A 14,985-nucleotide genomic window follows, 5' to 3' on the forward strand; every position below is an offset into this window, starting at 1 on the left:
GTATCGTGTTACTCCCCAGATGAAAACCCTTGAGTCTCCTCCTGGCACGGAGATGGAATTCCTACTATACCTAGAGGTTTTTAGCTTTTTCATGTCTCATTGACTTCAACTCCTACCCTCCTGTCCTCAGGACTTGTTCTTAGTCTCTGCTTTCTTTCAGTTATTCAGACGTTCAGTTATTCACCCCAGCACAACCCCGTTTGCTGTTCTCTCTGCTAAGAACACTTTCTCCAATCCCATGATCTTGTCATTCTCATTGCTGCTTGTCACCTCACCAGAGAGACCTTTCCTGATCAGCCTGTAAAATAAGAATCCCCTTCATTCTCCATCCTTCATCCTCTCCTTTATTTTCTTTCTGTAATCAACGTTTTGATTCATCTTATGTCTTCCCCCTGAAACATCATTTCCCTAAGACACCTTGGCTGTCTCCTCCGCTGTATCCCTCCAGCCCAGAACAGTGGGTAGGATAAGCATTCAAGAGGTTATCAGTTAAATTAACAACAACAAAATGACTTAGTACTGAAGTTCCCCTGTCCTCTTGCATAAAGCCAGACACAGAGCCAGCAACTAATATTTTGTGAGTGACTAAATGGATGCCAAAGTTGGCAGTTGCCTGCATCATCTCTTTGGTTGTGATTGTGTTTCAGTGTTTGCAGTGTGGCTATTTTATTCTTCAGAGAGGTCCTCAGAATCCCAGAGACAATGAAGCAAGGCACAAGCTATAAGACAAGGCCATGCGGGGTCCTGCATGGCATCCTCCTTTCCCCTGGACCCCCTCGTACATACATGCCAGCACAAAGAAGCTGTTCAGGCAAGAAGCTGGTGGGCGAGTGAGTATCTCCAGGGCTTGGTTAAAGCAGGCCATCAACTTTCTGAATGTGTGGGCTCGTGTGTGTTCCTGAAAGAACACACTACCTAGGTAGACAGAACATGTAGTTAGTTTTTCTTAAATACTACTGCCTGAATACTATTGGGAGATATCAATTTATATTTTCTCCCATGCAAGCAGGTGGTCCTCTTGGTGTTTGATTGTCTTGTGTTGGGTTTAAAGGCAGAATTTCCCCTGATAGTTCTGTCATTATTGTGGAAAGCTCAAAACTGTTGAAAGTAGGGTTGGGGGAGGAAGCAGAGTGGCTTGGAAGACTCAGAAAGGAGAGGAAGGTGCTTCCTCAGACCAAGAGAAGGAGATATTCTCTGGGGGAGGCAGGATGGAAGAGAGAGGTCCATGGGCCTCTGAAACAACAGGAAGACAGGAGGACCTCAGGGAAAAATGGGTGCACATAAGGTCCATGAGAGCATGAGAGCACAGAGACCTGAATCCCGAATCTGACCAAAGATCCCTGTGTCCAAACTGGTTTAGAAGTAGCAGAAAACCCAGGGCTGAGGTCACCACACAGATGGATAGAACAAACCGTTGAGGGTAACTGATACCGGAAGTCATGAACTCTCTGACTTGGTCCTGGACAGGCTAGCCTGGCTGAGCTGAGTGAGGGATGTGTTAAGAAACCAAAGTGGAATTTCCCACAGCTCAGGATGGGAAATTCGACTGGTTCTCGAAAATAAGTTATGGCTACTCTTGCAACCCTGACTTTTGCAACTGAGATTCACATCCATTCTCAGTGTGTTATTGGCAGTCTGAGAACGCAGGAGGAGTGAAAGTCATTGAGGGGCATGGCATGGTGATGGAATTTCTGGTTGGCCAATGGAATGGCTGTGTCTGTTTCCTGGAACCTTCATTTCCCTGGCATCCTGGCGGAGTTCTAGAGGTGTTGCTTCCTGAGGGTTTTGCATTCCTGGTTAAGGAAGCAATCTGTGCCTAATGATGCCATAAGCACTATCGCACCTTCTTTTGTGTAAATAATGTCTGATAAAATGAGGTGTAAGCCTGCTGTTGCAAAGAACACTTAGCTGTTAAATGCCTTCCTTTCCACTCCATTGACTTTCCCTATTTATAGCTTTTCCAGCAGAGCATTGGTGTTATATTCATTTCCTGCCAGCTGCTGGTCTCCTCATTTTAGCTCTAACAGGACAGGCAGAGGTACCTGCCCAGTACCACCTATTCTCTAAGTTCCTGGCCTCTGCTTGGACCAGGAATTAATAGAGAAAGCACAGCACAAGGTCTCTTCTCTCTTCCTGCATGGAGTTGGTCCAGAAGCATCCTTCCCAGTGGCGAAAGTAACAACTTTCAGACCTGGGTTTACCTGGCCAGAGGTAAGGACCACCTACTGGAAGGAAAGAATCTGGGTGAGAGAAGGCTTTTGTCTTGAAAAGAGGATGAAGGGTATTAGAAAATCAACTAATGTAAAGGCAACAGTGAGGATGGGGACAGATTAACATTAACACTAATATTAATATTAATAATAATGGTGGTGTTTACTCTTTATTGAGTCGCTCATTATGTGCTTAGCACCCTGCTAAGAACTTAAATGCCTTATGCATTTAACCTCAGTTCAACCCCATGGGGTTGGTTTTGAGTGGGCAGAATTGACCAGAGGGGAACCTGCTTATAGAAGCAAGCTCCTGGGGCTCTGGAGCATAAGTGATATGAATTGTGTGTGCACATGCTGGAGAAACCACAGAGGTCAGCTACGTCCCATCCATAGAGAGACAAAACAGGGAAGGGGGCCAGGCAGAACCATGGGACGTGTTCTGTTCTTTGACTTCTAGAGTGGATTTGAGCCCAGTAGAATCTAGGTTTCAGTACAGATTAAATTTGCACAGGGTCTGCTTTTGGTTGCCCTGGTAATAGGGTACTCAGGACAATAGCATTATAATTGTAAAATGCAAATGAAATAAACAGTAATTAGAGGAAGAGCAGTGTGTGGCCTCGTTCGTACTACCGTAGGGGAAAGTAGACAGTAAATGAGGGCAGGAGGGAAGACATTTGTGTTATGCATGAAAGTTACCTCGAGAGAGCCAGCTACAGACTGTACCTCTGGATTCTCTCAGAGTTTGGGAAAAAACTAAATGGCTAATAAAGTAGGCACTTGCTTGTTTTATTGGCTTACCCTTTCCTCCAATGCGATGGCTGCCCTGAGAAACATTTTTGCTGGGAAATAATGAAAGGCCATAGCAATCTGCAGTCCTATGCTTGGCTTTGGATGCTGGAGTCACCTCTGACCTGGGATCTGAGGTGGACAGCAGCACCACTGATCTGCTGCTTAGATCCTTCTCCCTGCTCTTAGAGCACAAGCAATGGGAGTTGGACGGGGGCGAGCAATTCTTGTAGTTGACGTTACTCTATATACGAGATTGAGCTTCAGAAAGGCTCCGGAATACCTGTGGAGTTAAAACTCAAATATTTGGCTCCAATCTAAGCATGTCATTCTCTCCCGCCTCTTATTCACCTTCTCAAAACTGAAGAGATTTAAGGAAGACAAAGAAGGGGCAGTGGATCGATTACCAAAAACAGTCATAATTCTTCTCATCTCTGAATCTGTTTTCCTGGCATTGACTCTAACGTTCCTCCCATCAAGGGACAGTGTATGTTTCTGCTGCTTGAAACCGGGCCATCCTTGTTACTTTCCACGACAGGGATGGAGGCTGGAATGCCAGTTTTGAGCCCAGGCTTCAGAGCTCTCACTTGGGACCCCACCATTGTCACACAGCTACCCAGGGTGGCCTGCAGGAGGATGACAAGTCCCATGGAGCAACACGGAGGACCCCACTTTCAAAGGTGCAAGAGATAAGCTAAGTTTGACCCAGATCAGCAGAATGGCTCAGCCAAGCCAGGGACCCACGGTGTTGTGTTCCACTGAAGTTTTATGACTGCTCGTTACACAGAACCCCTGAGGCCAGAGATAACAAGTCCGAGGAGCTATTGTTACTCCATCCTGGAAAGAGGCATGACAGAAAATCAGACAGCAGGAAGGCAAACTACACTTGGCAGATCACAAGGGCTCCGGCAACCTGAAACCCTCTGAGGACAGTGCACCAGTGATACACAGGAAAAAGTAGATCTTCTCTAAAGCCAGCCTCAGAGATATTGCCCTTGAAGAAAGAAAAAGGAAACCAACATCCTGTGCCAAGCAGTTGAGATTCACTTTTCCATTTTCTCCCTACAGCTAAGGGAGGGGAAGGGGACCCACTCAAGGTTATGTAGCTAAGAAGTGACAGAGTGGAAATTCTCATCCAGGTCTGATGGATACCAGAGAACATCTTCTCTCCTTTGACTTGGACTAGTCATGGAGCAGGCACTTATTATATTGGGCTGGTGCTGGGCTTGGGATTTCCTAGTTGAGTAGAAGAGGTCTCTGTCCCCAAAGAACTGGAAGTCCAGGTGTTTGGGGTACAATGCACCAAGCCTGTTTGCCATGTAGTCCCTGCCCAATAGAGAAATGCTGGGTCAGAGGGTTCAGGTAATAATTAATGGCCAATAGTTTTAAGTAACAGTGTTTTTGACCCCCCCTCATTTTGAAACAGGCTTGGGATTTGGTCTCAGTTGTGGGTTTTGGTTAAGACAGAACTCAAGGCTGCTTTTCCATTGAATTCTGGGCTTGACTATGTTCTAGGATGGATTTTGGAGAAGTGTTATAAGTGGGTTATACTTTGGCATGTGCCTCAGTTGTCCTAGGAAATGTGGGGTCCTCATCCAGTTTTGGGTTTGGCTAGACTGGGGGCAAGATTTTGTTTTCCATTAGTCTCTGCTCTTGACTTTGGACCCTGGGTCTCAGCAGAGCTGGGATCTGAGATAGACAAGGTAGGTGAGCGCAGTAGCACCCTCAGTGAAAACACCCTGGTCAGCTTCTCTTTGATTACCTTTTCTTTGTTTTGTTCAGTAAGTCCCTATGATCCTGTCAGGAAGTGTTTCTTAGCCTCACTGGAAGAGGGCCATACTTTCTCCTTCATCCATGAAGAAGATAAAAATGTTTTGTATGGTTTCTTAATCTATTTGCCACTTCCAAAATGAACTCTTCCACTTCCTTGATACTTGCTATTGGTGAATTCTGTTAATCTTATGTCCTGGCCTCTAGAAGAACCTAAGCATAGGGTTTGAGGGTCAGATTAATGTCTGGCTGAGTCAGGAGTGTAGCACCCATCTCTCCTGAGAAAACTCCGAGGCCTATTAGGGCTGGAATAATCCGCCCCCTCTGGTGTGTAGAGATCTGACCTTAGACAGATAAACTGCTCCTCTCAAAAACCTCTGAAGTCCTGACTCCTTTCGCCTCAGCCCTTAAAGCATACGATCCAAAAACTAACACATGGCCAATAACGATGCGCCAAATATCCCAACTCCACGCTGGCTCCATCCCCGCCTCACCCAATGTAAGCCTGTGCATTTCCTGAATAAAGTGGAACCGTTCCAGAGACCTCCCCGGAGTCTGCACGGTGATTCCGTGCCTTGTCCTCCCAGTCTGGGCCCCCTGAACCTTGTTCCGCATGTGGGCTCTTGGACGAAAACAACATAGATTCTGACTGCAGAATGCCGAGGAAGTCCTTTCTAGGGCCCTGGCCACGGGGTTGAAGAAATCCCTGTGGTCACCTGAATGGCGGAGACCACCAGGCTGTGTGCTGTGGGGTTCCGAAAGTACAGAGTGGGCTGAGCAAACCTGGAAACTTGGGGTACTATTTTAGCCAGATGTTTTGGGGAGAGGGGGTGAGGAGTTCCTCATCAGAAAAGTTGGGATCTACCCTCTTCTTTTTGTTCTGCAGGACTCACACTGGTGACTGGCTGTCCTTCTATGCACACTGAAAATCTACAGAGCCAGAAACTTTATAGAAGTTAATTTTAAGATTTTGATTCAGGGAAGACAGCAGTGTGATAGAGAGGGGCCACAGCGGGAAGCCACGTTGAGAGAGGATACGGGAGCAAGGAGATGGGAAATACAATAATCACATTAAAACATTAAACACCAGGCCCCAGTGGTTGTCACTTTCCCTCCGCCGAGTTTCACAACACTTGCCATCCAATTATAATTGTGGGTTCCTATAAAACAGCCCATTAGCTGCAACTGTAAATTATTATTGCTCACATGGAGTAGGCTGCTGGTTTAGTTGCTGATAGTGAGGATTGTGGAAATTATTAACAAGCAGCCATGCCTCTTGCAGTTGTCTTGTTCCAGGGAGGATGTGTAGACCCTGGGGCGCAAAGACAGCTGCTGTGGAGTTCAGACCTCGTGTTCCGACACGGATTACCACTGCCTTTGCACTTGACGGCGGGAGGCCTTCTTTCTCCACTGCTCTCAAGTTTCTCCCTAGTCACCTTCCGAGGCAGGAAGGCCCTGCCTGTACCTGAGGGCCTGGTGTGCATGCACACCCACGTACATGTGTCTGCATGTGTGCCAGCCACAGATTATTAATTGCTTACACTTGTCGAATGCTTTCCATGGCAAAAGTTAAGTAACACTTGATATTTTCTCTTTATGTCCTGGCCTTAGGGGATGGTGACGCCATTGCTCCCATCTTATGAAGGAGAAACTGAGGCACAGAAAGGTTACACAGAACTTGCCAAAGGTCACAGAGTCAGTACCTGTGAGAGAGCCGATTTCAACCCAGGCAGTTTGGCTCTGGATGTGACTCTTCACACCCCACTGAGCCATTTGCCAGCAAACCCTTTTCATACCTAGCTGCAGGTGCATCCGAATAGTGACAGGCACTCACAAGTTTACTTCAAACGCTTTCTAAATACAGAGTCCTCCTTCACAGATTCACGAACATGCACCCCAAGAGGCAAACACACTCAGTTGCAAACACACGCCCATGTATATCCCTGCCCGCCCACCCTGCACTCTATCTATGAACTAATTTAGTTTTTGGTGTTTTTTGCTAGTACTGGAGTTTGAACCCAGAGCTTCCATGCTAAGCTGCATCCCAGTCTTACGTTTGACTCTGAGACAGAGACTCACTAAATTGTTAAGTTGCCCAGGCTGGGCTTGCATTTACAGTCCCGCTTCAGCCTCCCAGAAGCTGGAATTACAGCCATGTGATGTTGGGCCTGGTTTTCACTTCATTCTTTAGCAACCTCGGGGTTGGCAGCTTCTCTCTCTATTCCTCCTCTGCTTCCTGGGACAGGAAGGCCAGCCAAGGAGACGTGGGGACCTGGGGCTGTCCTTGCTAAGGACTTCACGTAGCCCCAGTCAGACTGGGGAGCGCTCAGCACAATGGAGTTTTCTGTCAGGCTGACTGCGTCACTTCATATCCTTCCAGAACTTTCTGGGGCTTCCTGTCTGTCGATGAAACCTTTCTCTCTTTTCTGGGGTTACCTGGGTGGAGGATTTGTGTTTTTTATCATTCCAGTGGCCTTTGGGGGAGGGAATAAAGGTAAATACACAGGTTAAATTAGGCTAGATTCACCCATCAGAAAACAAATGCTGTCCAATGCTTTTTAAAATTTGGTGATTTTTTTTTTTTTTTTTTTTTTTTGTAGAAAAAGGCACGTGTAACCACTGACTGCTTCATTGAATGCTGGATATACAGAGTCACATTTAACATACCCTGGAATTCTGTGATGTAGAAACCACACTGTTAGCCCTTTGTGTAGTTGAAGAAAAGGAGGCACAGAGAGGTTTCCTGGATGACATTCACACAGCTGAAAAAAGGCACAGCCAAAATTTGAACCTGGGTTATCTAAAGCCAAAGGAAGCCCATCTTTTACCTGACTCATGGCTTCTTTGGGCTGAAAGCAATATTTCTTAAGCACCTTCTTTTTATAAATGCAATGTCAAGTCTCAAGAAAATATGGGCTAAGAATAATTACAAAATGCTTTTTCATTTTTCTTGGCTCACATTTCAGGAGAATCTTTTAGCAGTTCTTTTTAAATTCTGAAAACTTAGTTTATTATTATTAGTTTTTTTTTTCATTTCCTATAGTTTTTTTCCTTCTTGTGCATCTTTACACAGGGAGATGTTGTCCTTTCCTAGGTTTTAAAAAATGGATCTGTCAGAGAGTGTGTGGGCCCTTGTTGGATCTTTGTCTCAGGCTAAGGCAAGATGGCAAAGCTTGTATTTCTGTAGTTTTCTTTTTCTGGACTGGGGTTTTGGTTGCCTGTGATGAGTAGGAAGTGAATTTCCGGGGAGTCAGCATCGCCCAAGAGAAGTTTCCTGCTGGGTAAAGCAGTTTCCTTTCTGGGTTTGTTTTGGCAGCAGGAGTTAGTAGGGCACTGGCCTTCCTCTAAGTGCCCTCATTAGGAGCTTGCTGCGGAGATGCCTCCCTGGTTTGGCATGCTTTCCGGGGAACTGCAAGGGCCAGTGGCCTGTGGACCAGCACTGGGGCCACTCATGTCCATGTCCTGAGTCCTACCCTGTTCCCCTTTCTTTGAGCTGGGGGTTCATTGTGAACACCCGCACTCAGCTCTGGCTTACCAATCTGGCTGGCATCCCAGCCTCAGTACTGACGAAGGTCTCTCCTCACCCGTCTGTTTTTATCTGCATTTCTGTGACCATTTCAATTGGAACACATGAAGAAAAAAAAATTAACAGCATGACCTTAAATGATGACAATAAAAATACAAATTTTAAATTTCCCTTTTAACAAGAGAAAGGACTGAAGGGACAAAAATACTCAAAGGTATTCATAGTTTTTATATCTTTTAATTTCAAAATATCAAACATGTAGAAAATAATATAGCAGGACGTCCATGTACCCACCATCAGATTTAATGTTATCATTTGCCCCATCGGTGGCAGTTTTATTTCTTTCTCAGAGTGTCAATTCCTTTTATGACCAAAAGCTTTAATACCTGGAGAGAGTCAGCTCCGGGACCCTCTGAATCCCTCCGGAGACAGCGTGCTTTTAACGCACTGTGGATGACGCAGTAAGCGCTTGTCAGGTCCTGGTCCCTGGCTGACAGGGCAACCAAGTCCAATTCAGCAGAAGCGCTGCTGTTGCCGCAGATGCTGGGAAGGAAGCTGTCATGTGCACATAGATCAGATGCCTGTGAAACTGCCCCCACTTCTACAGTCCACGGTGCCTGCAGGAGAGTATCCCCCAGCAGCTTTTTAGAAATGCACTGCGCTATCCCAGTGCAACACACACACACACACACACACACACACACACACACACACACACACACACAAATCGTCTTGGAAACTTGTCAAAGTGCAGATTCTGACTGAGCAAGCCCACCATGGTGTAGTAGTCACTTTCCCGCCTCTGGGACAAAATACCTGACCCCTGCAACTTAAAGGAAGAGAGGCTATGTTGGCTCACAGTTCCCTCAGGCAGGTGGCTCCAAGGCAGAAACAGCATGGTGAGAGGTATGTCTGAGAAGTACCCCATTGCATAGAAAAACCACATCATCTTAGCCAGTCTCCAGTTGATGGGCATTTGGGCTGTTTCAAGCTATCACAAACTGTGCCCCTATGAACATGGGTGAGCATAAATGTCTGTGGTAGGATGCTTTTAATTCTTTTGGGAAGACACCCAGCAGGGGAATAGCTGGGTCAAATGTGACCTCTAAACTTAGTGTTTTGAGCAATCTCCACACTGATTTCCACAGTGATTGCACCAGTCTGCACTCCCACCAACAATGAAGAAGGGTTCCTAACTCCCCACAACCCTGCCAGCACTTTTTGTTGGTTGATTTCTTGATAGTAGCCATTCTCTCCGGAGTGAGATGGAGTCTCAGGGTTGTTTTAATTTGCCATGGTGAAGGAAAGCTGCTCCCGCTTCATGACAGCGAGGAAGCACAGTGAAGGGAGGGGCCAGGATGAGAGTACTGCACATCTTCACACCCTTCCAGGCCACCCCACTCCACCCGCCACGACCTCCCTCCAACCTGGCCCCATCTCCTGACGGCCAGTCAGCTGTGGAACTCATCTGTGGGTGAATCCACCGAAGGGTCTAGCACCCCACAATCCGATCACCATCCAAACATAACACGTGGGGCCTGGGACTCTGAATTTCAACCAACTCTGCTCTGCAGAACACACTTTGGGTAGAAAGATCCCAGAAACTTTCCGTTACCCTCATTAGGCAGCCACCCTGCTTCCACATGGCCGGTCAGGGTCGATGTTGTACTAGTTCTCATTTTTTAAAAAATGTTATCCTGTTACTGGAGAAAATGTCTGGCTACTAGAGTACTTTAGGTTTTGCTACCAATTTTGAGTGCCCTGATTATTACAAATTATTGTAATGAACTCTTTGAATAGAGTCCATCGGGGTAGACTTAAAGTGGAATCTAGATAGAAAGACAAGAAAAAGATGAATTTCTGTAACTCCACAGTTCCCTACCCATACTTAGTGTGTCTTAAAGTGGGATGAATTGACTCGTTGTTGGTATTTGAGAGGATTTGACACAATGCATTGAATTTTTTTTTTTTTTTTTTTTTTTTTTAAAGACAGGGTCTTGCCATGTAGTTCAGGCTATCCTTGAACTTATTATGTGGCCCAGACTGGCCTCAGACTTGCAGTAATCCTCCTGCCTCAGCCTCTCAAGTGCTGGGATTATCGGCATCCACCACTATGCCCAGCTAATAATTTTTAAAAGTGTGAATATTTGTTGGAATTTGATAAACACAATAAGACCCTACTTTTCTATTTGAATTCTGAATAAAATGAGAAAAAAGACCAAAGCAGAGGGTAGATGGGAGATGATAATAATATACTTCTAATGATAAAAGCCAGGCTGGGATCTGATTTGTGAGTCAAAAACTCCTACTAATGTTCTCCCCATCTTGTCCCCAGGTGGGACAGAGGCTGCGCCGCTGCCCTCCTGAGGGACAGCAAGTCTGAGCAATAGACCCCTAGCCTGTTACTGCCTGGCTCGCAAGACAAAAGAGACAAAAACTATGCTTTCTGATAAATTAGTGCTTCCCAGTTAGGAAACGTGGCTCGACAACTACACTCCGAGACCAGGTAAATTCTGTGAGGAGGAGAAAGGGCAGGCAGAATCTGACAGCTAGGAAACCAGACAAGTGAGGAAGAGACATATTCTTACAGCAATTGCTCTGCTTTTGTGTTTTAATTAATTAAGGTTAGTGGAACTGATTTTCCAGTTATGGTAGAAGTATAAGATTTCCTTTTAATTGAAGCAAATAAAAAATGATTTACAGAGATTCAGGTAATGATAGCACAAACAGTTTGTAAATGTGTCAGAAGTTTTTAAATCATGCAACACATCTAAAACATCAACACAATTAAGATCCCCTGAAACCTCCATGACACATTTAGTCTTTGCAAACTGAATAGCAGAGTCTCTTTTCTAATATTCTTATGTATAACTCTGTGTGTGTGTGTGTGTGTGTGTGTGTGTCTGTGAGAGAGAGAGAGAGAGAGAGAGAGAGAGGCACTGGGAATTGAACCAATGGCTTTCATACTAAGCTATGTCTCAGCCCCTTTTATTGTTTTTTAAGTTTTAAAACAGTTTCTCACAAAGTCAACAAGTTTCCCAGGCTGGGCTTGAACTTGTGATCCTTCTGCCTCAGCCTCACAAGAATTTCCTCCCAGAAATTGCAGGTGTGTGCCACCATACTCAACTCTCGTGCATAACTATTTTATTTTATAGTTTGTGATGCTGGAGTCTGAATGTCTTCCATGAAGGATGGAAGATTTTAATTCAGTTATTTGATCATTGGTCGTGATTTGATTCAGTTTCACTTAATAGAGTAGTTAGAACAAATAAACTTAGATCCTTGATATATTATTGGCTTGGATTTCACATATATAAATCCTTTATAGGTTGAGTCATACAATCTTAACAGTATTGATTGAGGCTTTTAATTCTTTCTTTTCTCTCTCTCTCTCTTTCATCTTCCTAAATTCACTCTGAGAATCTGAGAGAATAGGATAGCAAACTCCATTTTTTTAGTGGTATGAAATGAGGGCTGTGCCCTTTAACAGGTTGGTCTGGTTTTTAGGTGAACTAGAAATGTGTCCCATGGCCAAGTGAAGCCAGCATCCTTTTACCCATGGATATCAAGGCTGTATTCTCAGGTTCCAAGAGGAAATAAGAAACAGTCAGGCCTGCTGGATCAGTGGTGCCAGGGAGGACTGGCTCCGTGTGAATGATGCCAAAAAGAAAACCTGTTTTTGGGCAGAAAAATCTTGGCATCCACATGGGAAACATGAGACTATTCTACCCCAAAAGTTCATTCACTTTGTGAATGAAAATTTGCTGCCAAATTTTCCCCAAAGGTTAATTGCTATACATTTGTACTCAAAAATCAAAATTAGCCAGGCATGGTTGCACATACCTGTGATCCCAGCACTTGGGAAGCTGAGGCAGGAGGATTGCTGCAAGTTTGAGGCCAGCCTGAGCTATGTAGTGAGTTCAAAGCCAGCCTGAACAACAGAGCAAGACCCTGCCTCAAAAAAAAAAACTAAAAGAAAATCAAAACTAGTCTTTAAACATGCTTATGTAAGGGATAGTAGCTCCTCCTCACTAAAAATCTTCCTCAGAAAAGATAAGAATCATCTTCCATTTGAGTCCTTCTAAAATCTCCACATTAAAAGACATCCTCTGAATTACTTTCTTTTGAACCAAGAGGTGCTGTTTGTACAGCACGCAGTGAGCTGACTCAGTGCTAATTTGGGATGTTTATATAGGTCACCGGATGGACTTGGTAACAGAAAAGGCAAAGAAATTTAGTGCAGAGAAGGGAAAGAAACTTGGTTCAGCCCTCACTTGTGGTGATGAGAACTCATGATCCATCCCTTCCCCACCAATGTCCAAAATAATCAACTGTCCTAGTAGCTTGGGGATGGGAGCACAGGGCTGGGACAAGATCCCCTGTGTCACAGATCTGTGAAGAGGGACTTCCCAGAGTGGCAGGGAACTGTTAGCCAGCAAACAAGATCCTGGTGCCAATGATTAATGAGAATTTAAATATTATTATAATTATATAAGATAGTCAAGGGGAGAAAACAACATTTTAAATTCATACATTTATCCAGGCAGTGTGACTCTGAGAGTATTCAAGTCAGTGAAATACATCAGACATTACAAGTTGTTAGCTGACTATGCCATCTGAATTTCTGAAAGTTTATACTAAGAGGAGCCAAAGGGCCTTGCCTTGCCTGCAGGTCAGCACAGCTAAGTATTGTCAGTTTTGTGTGACTCAATGTCACCAACTCTTTGGCAAAATGCATTATAAAATATCATCTGGAAGCTGAGGGTTACACTGAACTATGATGAACATTCGTGCCCACCAGGTCAAAGTGGAACTTGGAGCCTTCTAACCACAGAAACCTCAAAGCTGGGGCCACGATGGTATTTTGGAGATCGAACAGAAGAGATTCATTGAATTTTTAAAAATTAACTGAGAACTACTTTTGGAGACATAGTCTTGGCTCTAGTTTCTCTAGTAACTCTCATCTTTGTAGAATAATCAAGCTTTTAATTGTTTCTCATTACAAAGTATAATTTTTGTTGACTATATGCCAAATTTCTTTATTAAAGGCATCTTTTTGTTTTACACAAAGCCAAAGAATAGTTGTCTTTTGTGTGCTTACCAGTGACATTAGTGGCAGATCTTTTTGCCTATGCAAATGCCAAAATCAGATGGCCGAGGTCCTAGGAGGGGTAAGACAATCATTACTTTCTGAAATCTGCAGCCCTTTACCCTCTATCAATCTGGACAGCCCCTAGTTTGTAATCCTTGCACCATATCATCTTGATTACCTACGGAATCATCTCAATAGACCATTAATGTTTGCCCCTGCTATTTCAGGTTGTCATTATTTTATATAGAAAATACTAATATGTGGATTATCTTAGGATTTCCTGTAAAAGTAATTATCAAAGATATATTATGTTGACTAATATCTCTTATATAAAGCTCTCTCTCAGGATATTGATTCTCTCTCCATTAACCTCGCATCATTAGATCGCATGAAACACATTTCCCATCCATTTTTCTCTATGCTTTGACAATTAGAAAACTCAGGGCTACATTTGAGTGCAATTACTATGGAACAGTTCTCAATTATAGCATTTCTTGGGATAACCCTACCTTCTTAACTTTTTAATCTGGGATTTAGTCTTGCCCTCTGGAGCAGCAGCTGCACTCCCCTCAAAGGTCAGTTTAGTTGTGAAGAACCCATTTAGTCAGATCTCGACAACGTATTATTCAGTGATGGTCCTTCATCTCAAAAATAGGATACAGCTCTATGATTTGCGCTAATCTCTTGTTATTATCTCAGCCTCTCGGACATTAAATCTGGGAATACTTAATGAGTGCTAGGAAAAAGTCAGCGTATGCCTATTTTCTAGTCTCAGGTAGAACAAACTTAATCGATGGCCAGTTCTTAAAAAATGACTTAAATTTTAGTGTTATAGCATAAATCTCTTTATAAAGACAAGGAATATAGACAAGCTACTTAAAACAAAACAAAACAAAACAAAAAACAAAACAACTCACTGAGGGCCAGGGATTTAGCTCAGTGCTGGCACCACCTGCCTCACAAGCACAAGGACCTGGGTTCGATCCCTGGTACCAAAAACAAACAAACAAACAAATATCTCTGAGCTTCAATTTCTTCCTCTGCAAGATAAGAATAAAAATCTCAGTTATTACAAAGAGAAAATGACATACAGTATGTGAAAGAACTCAATTCCCCTAAACCTGTGTACAAATTACATTATTGTTATTATTCAAAGACAGGAGAAAAAGTGAAGCCCTTTCTTTTTTGAGACAGGGTCTCACTATGTAGTTGAGACTGACCTGGAACTCACTATATAGCCCAGGCTGGTCTCAAACTCACAGTGATCTTCCTGCCTCAGCCTCCCGAGTGCTGGGATTACAGGCGTGCGCCACCACACCCGGCGTGAAGCCCTTTCTAAAATATCTTTGTGCTTGAATTCCTTACCTCTGCTATTTCATCTTTGCCTTTCTGCATTCCCCAGAATCCCATTGCTATGCTTCTGTCCAAGTGCAAAAGAGCTGAGTCCCAAGTGAGTTACAGGCATAGCCAAGCTCAGAGGCACAGATACATTCTCCCTCTAGGCCTAGGGAGAAACAGCCCATTTCTAGAAGCATGAAGGCCGTATGACAAGCCCATCCACAGGAGTGGCAAGAGGCCAGCTACACTGATTCAAGGGTGAG

At 44.2% G+C, this 14,985-nt stretch overlaps 1 long non-coding RNA gene across 1 annotated transcript in view; it reads left to right on the top strand.

Annotated features, from left to right (window-relative positions):
• The window catches only part of LOC104861846, a 69,994-nt gene that overhangs the window by 7,409 nt on the left and 47,600 nt on the right, over window positions 1–14,985 (top strand). The gene's annotated exons all lie outside the window — the stretch shown is intronic.

The sequence above is a fragment of the Fukomys damarensis genome, unplaced genomic scaffold, assembly GCF_012274545.1.
Source record: "Fukomys damarensis isolate Sample0158 unplaced genomic scaffold, DMR_v1.0_HiC HiC_scaffold_34, whole genome shotgun sequence".
Taxonomy (NCBI): domain Eukaryota; kingdom Metazoa; phylum Chordata; class Mammalia; order Rodentia; family Bathyergidae; genus Fukomys; species Fukomys damarensis.